The following is a 7,663-nucleotide window of genomic DNA, read 5'->3' as shown; positions in this document are numbered from 1 at the left end:
ATTTGAAAATGTTTATTCAAATATCATACAAGATTTTTCATTATCAAACAGAAGTGATACATTGGAGTTATATCAAATGTATATTAAATTTATAAGGATTGCAAAGAAGCAGTTATAATTGCATAAAGAAAACCATTACTTCAGATAGTTTACTAAATAATAGAATTTCATATCTATTTGCCAGCTAGGAGTATAAAACATGTAAATATACAATATAAATATGCAAATATGTAAGTCTGGTAACATATTTCATTTCTGACAAATACAAATTGATGAAGAATAAAATCCTAATTTAATCTTTTCTTCTAGCCAATCAAGTTTCCAATGTTTTATCATTTGCCTCTCACCACCCAGGAAATACATCCAATGCTTCCATTGTGAAGAACTATTAAACAAGTTGAGAAGGATGTTCTTTTGCTCAAGCTTGGTGTCTTTGCTAGAGATGTGTTTCCAGCCTCGTCCACCCAAAAAGCCTTTACATATCTTTTAATAATCAGCTGGTGACTCATACATTTACATCTCAAGCTCAGAACTTGAGCTCAGCTCCTGTTTCAGATATTATATTGGTCACTAGTCATCTCTACTTGAATTGTTCTGGGTCCTCTTCAGTCACCATGAGATACTTTTTTCTATGACCCCATGAGAAGAGTGGATTATTCTTCTTGTACCTCCTTGGTTACTTTGTATAAACTTTTGGGATGCTGTCTGTAATGCTTTATTCAAGGTCTCTGCAAATACTTGGCACACAGATCAGCATCCCTTTTCTTTATTTATGGGATCTTATTATAATCACAATAGCTATTATTATTATTATTATTATTATGAATAATATTCATAATGCCGGACTTATATGAATATGTTAGGCAGCTAATGCCGAGATGGGAAGCAATTGGTCATAGCAAGCCTATTTGTCATTTCTGTGAATATATTTTTATATTCATTTTTATAAACATGTTAGTTTCTGATGGCACTTGTAGATAAATTAATAAATCAATAAGTGAATACATTTACAAAGTTATATATATTACTAAACAAATCACACCATTTTCTTAGATAAGGTTTTGGTGGCAAAACAGGGTTACTTTAGGGAACTCAAAGTCGCTTCTGCGCGGAAAAGTTCATATTTGATGACAAGTCAGTCTAACAATTCAGCCCATTTCTTCATCAGTGAATCAATTAACCAAAGTTTAATGCCAAAAAGTTTCTTCCCTGTGAGTCAAGGGAAAAGATGCACAATAACTACCTATGACAAGTATGTAATATTAATTATATAGTTAATTTATTTTTAATACCATGCCTGTTTAATTAGTAACCACAGGGTGGTGGCTGTCTTGTACAGCTAGAGCTTGTATATTATGTAGGTGTGAAAGCTTACACTGCAATAGGGGTTATAACCTCATATGCAGTTCAAGATTTATGAACCTTACATGATACTTAAAAAGTCCTCTCAAGCTAAATTATAATTATTAAGTAGTTAGAATCTTAATTACATGATATATTTCCTCTTTTATAAAGGAAGATGTTATCTAAGAGAATTTTGACTGCCGGAGGCTAATAGGATCAGGCCCTTCATGGAATTTTGTTTTTCTATGAACTACAAACATATATAAAAAAAATCATGTCCTTCAAAGAGGAAAAAAAAATAATTAATCACTAATCAGTGAATTGCTTTGGTTTTCATATCCAGAGAACAATCTTGGTTCTGTCCTGGAAAGTCCTGAGTTCATTTTATTTATTTGTCTAAATGTTTCGAGATGATAGAGTTGGTAACTCCTCTGTCTCTATTATTTCCTGTTTCCTATGTCATGGAGCCTCTATATCATTCTGTAGAGTCAGGTGGAAGAGAAAAAAGAAGCATTGTTAAACTGTCTTTAAAATTAGCAAGAGAAAATAACTTCCACCTTATATGTTTGAAAGAGAAATTGGATAATACACTTCAAACACAACTTTCTGCAGCATTTTCGTAATTATGCTCTTAGAATATATGATGTGTTTTTATTTTTATAATTAACAGGAAATACATGTTATACATTAAATGTGACACAAGAGATATGAATTATGCAGTCAACTCGGTATGTGCTGATGAGCACAAAGCCCAAGGCACGTTCCGTCGAGTTTCTATGAAGATCTATAATGAGTTTCAAGTACATCATTTCCTGATGGAGGATAAGAAAACATCCATCAATGCAAATTTTTGCACATTTTTTCAGCTTTTATGAATACTTTACAACTTCTAAAAAGAGTGAATTTCGAAAGTGCAACTTGAGCAAATTCTATGAGTAATTTTATATTCTACTGTTCAGGCTCAGTGGAAGCTTCGAAGGTACGTCCATATATATATATATATATATATACATATATATATATATACACACATGTATATTTAAACTTATTTTAGAGTGCTATAAAGGAAGGTGGCTTGTATTGCACAGTTTCCTGCTGTACAATTTAATATCTAGTTAATGTCTCAACCTATGATATTAGTTTATGTGGAAAATAAAAAAGTTGGTACCATGCAGCACAAAGCAAATAAATATTTGCAAATGAAACTGTTTTAAATGCAAAATTGAGCTTTCATATACATATGCAGAGTGAACATGCATATTTCATGCATTTAATTCTTTTGAAAGAATTGAGATTACTATGAGTACCTTAAGTTCATGTTGGATTGCATTTTTATTTTCTATTAGAATAGTATTTAAACATATATTAATGAATGAAAGAAAATGCTTAGGGAGTTAAATTATGTTGAATGTTAAATAAATACTAAAAATTACAGCACCATGAGGTCCTTGAGATATTTTATAGAGTAACATATAGTTATTGTATAAGAAAGTCCAATAAGACAACAGCCTCCTAATTGGTTCCCTTAACACGTCTCTCCCCCCACAGTCCATTTTCCACAATAAAGAGTTATCATCCTGAAAAGCTAATCTGATCACATGGCTTCCCTGTTTAAAGACCTCTGTTGGCTCCCTGGTGCCTAGAGGATGAAGGCTAATCTCCCCAGCCTGGCCCCAGCCTGCTCCTCCAAGCCTTATTTCCTGGCAAACTCCCCTACACACCTTAACCTCTGGTCCCTGAACTGTAGAAGCAGAGGCCTGGGAGGGTCAGGCTGGGGCTGAGGGGGCAGGAAAAGAGCTCCATGGATCACCTGACCTGTGCTTCTCCCCTTGAGGTGACTTGCCACCTCTTTTATACCCAAGACGATAAGTAGGTCTATCCCCCTCGGCTTTTACATTTACTTTTTTTTCATTTCGCCTCTTCACTCTTCTCTAACAGAGATATTACAAAGCAACAAGCAGTTGAAAATTCTTACTACACAGTGCAAATGTAAAGAGAAGATACACTTTTGCTCTCTTCCCTTGCTATAAATTACCTCCTGGTTATGGAAAGTGACAGTTACAATTCCATATGCTCACAGAGGAAGGACACATCGCCACAAGGAGAATGGCCAGAAAGTCCTGTGACCTGCTGAGTCAGGCTTGTCCAAGGGTTCCCAAGCACGGATCCCTAGTTCCATGTACTGAGTTTGGCATGCATTTACGTCCTCTATCGATGTTTATTAACAAATTGAATTTAATCAGCAGGTACATTTCAGTAGTTAGTAGGTTGAAGAAAATAAAATCATTTTAATGATACTACACATAAATTTACTTTGAATACTCTAAAATATTTCTTTTTCTACCAGTCTGTCAATACCTTTCATGATAAGGAATTGTATTTTTGGTTTAAGTGAGAAAAGGATGCAGATCGAGTGCTTATTGGTAAGAGCTACAAATTATTGAGGCCCCAAATGTATGAGGTGGTTTATCGGCCTTTTCTTTTTCCTGTTTCCACACAACTTTAAAAGTTGGTATTATGACCCTTGTTTTTACACTGAAAGATGAAGTAACATACCCCAAAGCACTCAGATAACAAGCGAGGAGTTGAGTGCATGTTTATCTGATTCACAGGAAATGATCTTCCTACTGTGCCGCACAGACTATTTATATAGACCAGAGACTTTAAAAAAAAAATTCCTCTCCAGCTCAGGAAGTCATTGATCTGAGATCCCTTACCAAGAATGTATATTTCTCAATTCCCTGAAGTTTAACATTAGGGACCAGTATTTCAGTTGTGAAGCAGGCAGGGGGAAATAGATGATCTCCTATGTAATCTGAGCCCAACCTTCTTTAGACCTTTATGGATTCATTTGCAGATTCAAAAAGGGAAGTATCCTTAGTATCTTAAAGTATTTTATAATTCTTGTAGTAAGAAGAAGTGTCACAAAAGATATTCAGTATTGAATGATATGCTTGAATAGATACTAGCACAAATCAAATTCCCATTTAAGTTTCATTGTTTATGTAAGGAATATTGTTTCAAAAACTACTAAACCAAAACTATGGTAGAGCATAAAAGAGCTTGTACATCAAGCACTTAGTGGAGAGTTATATTATGCTAACAAGCCGAAGAGCTTGTCAACATCTCCTGGGTTAAGTATGCCTCCTCTTTGATCATCCAAAAAGGTTTCCAACACTGTAGGTGGCCCTAATTAACAGGGAACTGTGATCTTCTTTTACTGCTAGATTTCACAAGTCAGGCAGTATACTACATTCTATTAATGCTTACTAATATTGTTCTATTCAAATCCCAATATCTCCCCAGATATACAACTGATTATAAATGTATGTCCTGTTTTAATAGTGTCTTTCAAGAGAAAGTTTGATGCTTCGTATCTAAATATCCTCAGGGTTCCTGTAGTCAATTATATTTTCTCATTATGGACTAAGAATGCCTCACACTCAGAATAAGCTCCATATCTGAATAATCCACATCTGAATTCTACCCTTGATTGAATTTACATGATCTTTCCAGGGTTGGAGGAGGGGGGAGATAAGACTGTTTATGTGTGTGTGCGTGTGTGTGTGTGCACGTATGTTAATGTGATTTGATGTGATGTGATGTGTGTGTGTGTGTGTGTGTGTGTGGTGGTGGTGGTGGTGGTTTCACCTGCATTTAAATCCTGTTTTAATAGCCACAGGAAAGATGTTGGTTGCTTTAAATATATAAATCTCTTTTAATAGTTCAATCCCATTAAATAGTTATTTTGATGTTCATTTTAGAGATTAAGAGACCCAAACTCATTCTGTGGAAAGGTGGCAGATTGAATATATTCATCTAATTTTATTTCTTTTGAAATTGCAGTGAAAATACAGTACAGAGATTTAAAAAAAATATATATATATATATACATATATATATATATATAATGAGGATGGAGGAAATGGAAAAAAGTAGAATATGTCAGTGCTGGAAAGCATATGGTTGAGTGATAATTGATTTGACAGACCCGAAAAAGCCAACCCTTGAAATGTGGAAAGCTCAGACCCAATGAGATGTAGAATCTTTGAAAGTTCAGACATGTTCAGAACCAGGAAGCTAGCCTGAACAGAATGAGACCATGCTGACACCTTCATCTTGAACTTTTAGGCTTCAGAACTGTGAGCAATAAACTTCTCTTGTTTGTAATCCACCCAGTGTCTGACATTTTGTATAGCAGCCCAAACAAAGACACCAGCAATTTCCCCCCATTTTTTTTTATTAGAGTCTCTGTAATTTTTTTTTGTTTGTGTGTAAAATTTTTTTAAATATTCGGGATATGAGCGTTTTAAAAAAGTTATTTGTGTTATAAATGCCTTCCCCAACTTCATGGTGGGTTTTTACACTCCTAACAGAATAGAATTTTTTTAATGAATGTATTTTCTTTAATTAATGTCATTGATCAAATTTCATTTAACACTGGTATTTTTGTGTTCTATTTAAAAGAAATTTTCCCCCAGTTGAAAATCTTGAAAATACTCCAACTTTCATTTTAAACACTTGTTTTGCTCTTGAAATTTGTCTATAATCATTTGAAATTATGTTTTAAAACATATATGCTTAGCTCTTAAGCTAGCTGTCAAGTTTTGATTGTTCTCCATATGAAATTTAATTGATCCAGAACCATTAACTGAAGACACCAGTCTTTCCACACTGCTCTGCAATGCTAATTTTCTAAGTATCCACTTATATATATGTGTGTGTGTGTCGGGGGGGGGCGGTTTCTGTTCGATTGGCCTGTTGTCTACCCTTGGACCAGTACCACACTGCCTTCATACTACTGCATGATAAGTCTCACTACCTGGTAGGACAAGTTACCTCCTCTTGTGTTCCATTCCTGCCACCTGGGTAAGCTGAGGGTGCTCATTTCACTGCCTGTCCAGTTATGATCTACTCCTCTTCTGAGAACTGGAAGTAGGCCATGACTAACTGGGAAAGGGAAATAACTGCCTCCCACCCACATTCTTGCTTGATGTACAGTACTAGGCCCATGCTACATCTTTGCAAGAGATCCTAAATGTGATGACGTCCTTTTTTCCCCACATCTTACAGCCTTGCCCAAGATTTCCCCAGGAAGGTTCTTGTAAACTCTCAGGGGAACTAAAGTCAGGGCATGACCTAGAGTCTTTCCGCTTATCCTCTCCTCAGAACCCATAGTCGTATTAATAGTGCTCTTTCCTGGTGTAGCTGGCTTGAGCTTCCTACTCAGTTTTTATAATCATTACCTGGTGAATTTTTTTTCAACTGTTTGTTTTTCCTGTTCCTTTTCTTCTTACTCTTCCTTGTCCTCCTCCTCGTCCTCTTCCTCCACCTCCACTTCCATCCTCCTCCTCCTCCTCCTCCTTCTTCTTCTTCTGTTATCTGTGTATAGATACTGTTCGTGTTTCATTATTATAATTATGATGATTAATCTTTAAATGAGATGGCTTCTTTCTGGACCAGCTCTTTGCAAATTTGTGAACAGTCCAGGGCAGTTTTCTGGGCTATCATTATACTCTCCCTGGTTATTATGAAATTTCCTTATGGCACAAGTTCATACCGCTGAATGAGTTCTTTTAAATTTATTTTTCCCTCATTGAAGGAGATCTGCAGTTGCATGATTGCTCACTATCCAGAGCCCCTCTCCTCATAGTTTACTTCCTGGCAGTTGGTCTTCAGCGGTGACCAAGTGTCTAAACATTCTTTGTTCAGCTCCAGATTTTTGCTTTTCCACTTTGCTGGATGTGATTCTAGGAAGTTCCTTCCACCTAAATTTGTCATTCAAGAAAAGGGATTGTTGGATTCACTTTTAAGCCTTGATCACTTGCTTTGGTAACTGTGCTCTGTAGGTTTTCTCCCAAACCTGCAGCCACAGATGTCTCTTCCTGATATCTTCCCACATGCCTGTTAGATCTTTGCTGACTTTCCCCATATGTTGTAGTTTGGGGTTACAGCATCTCATTGTCTCACCAGTGATGGCATTTACATTTCAGGTTCACGTTTTTGTTGTTGTTTTAAGGTGATTACTAAGGGAGAGAGGGAGCATAAATGTCTTGTTTTTCTGCTATCTCAAAGATTGAAGCTGATACTTTATTAGAAGATATACTCTGCTTGTCTTGTCCTCTGCTTCTCACAAATATGTTGTCTCTGCTCTAGTCCAGCAATGTTCAGTACAGCTTCTACGATGATGGAAATGTTCTCTATATGTGCTGTCCACTATAGATAGCTGACAGTCCCATGTGGCTACTGAACACTTGAAATGTGGCCAGTGTGATGGTAGAATGGAATTTTAAATCTTATTTAAATTAATTTATTTAAA

Source organism: Prionailurus viverrinus, chromosome F1 (genome assembly GCF_022837055.1).
Source record: "Prionailurus viverrinus isolate Anna chromosome F1, UM_Priviv_1.0, whole genome shotgun sequence".
Taxonomy (NCBI): domain Eukaryota; kingdom Metazoa; phylum Chordata; class Mammalia; order Carnivora; family Felidae; genus Prionailurus; species Prionailurus viverrinus.
This window is presented reverse-complemented; position numbering follows the sequence as displayed.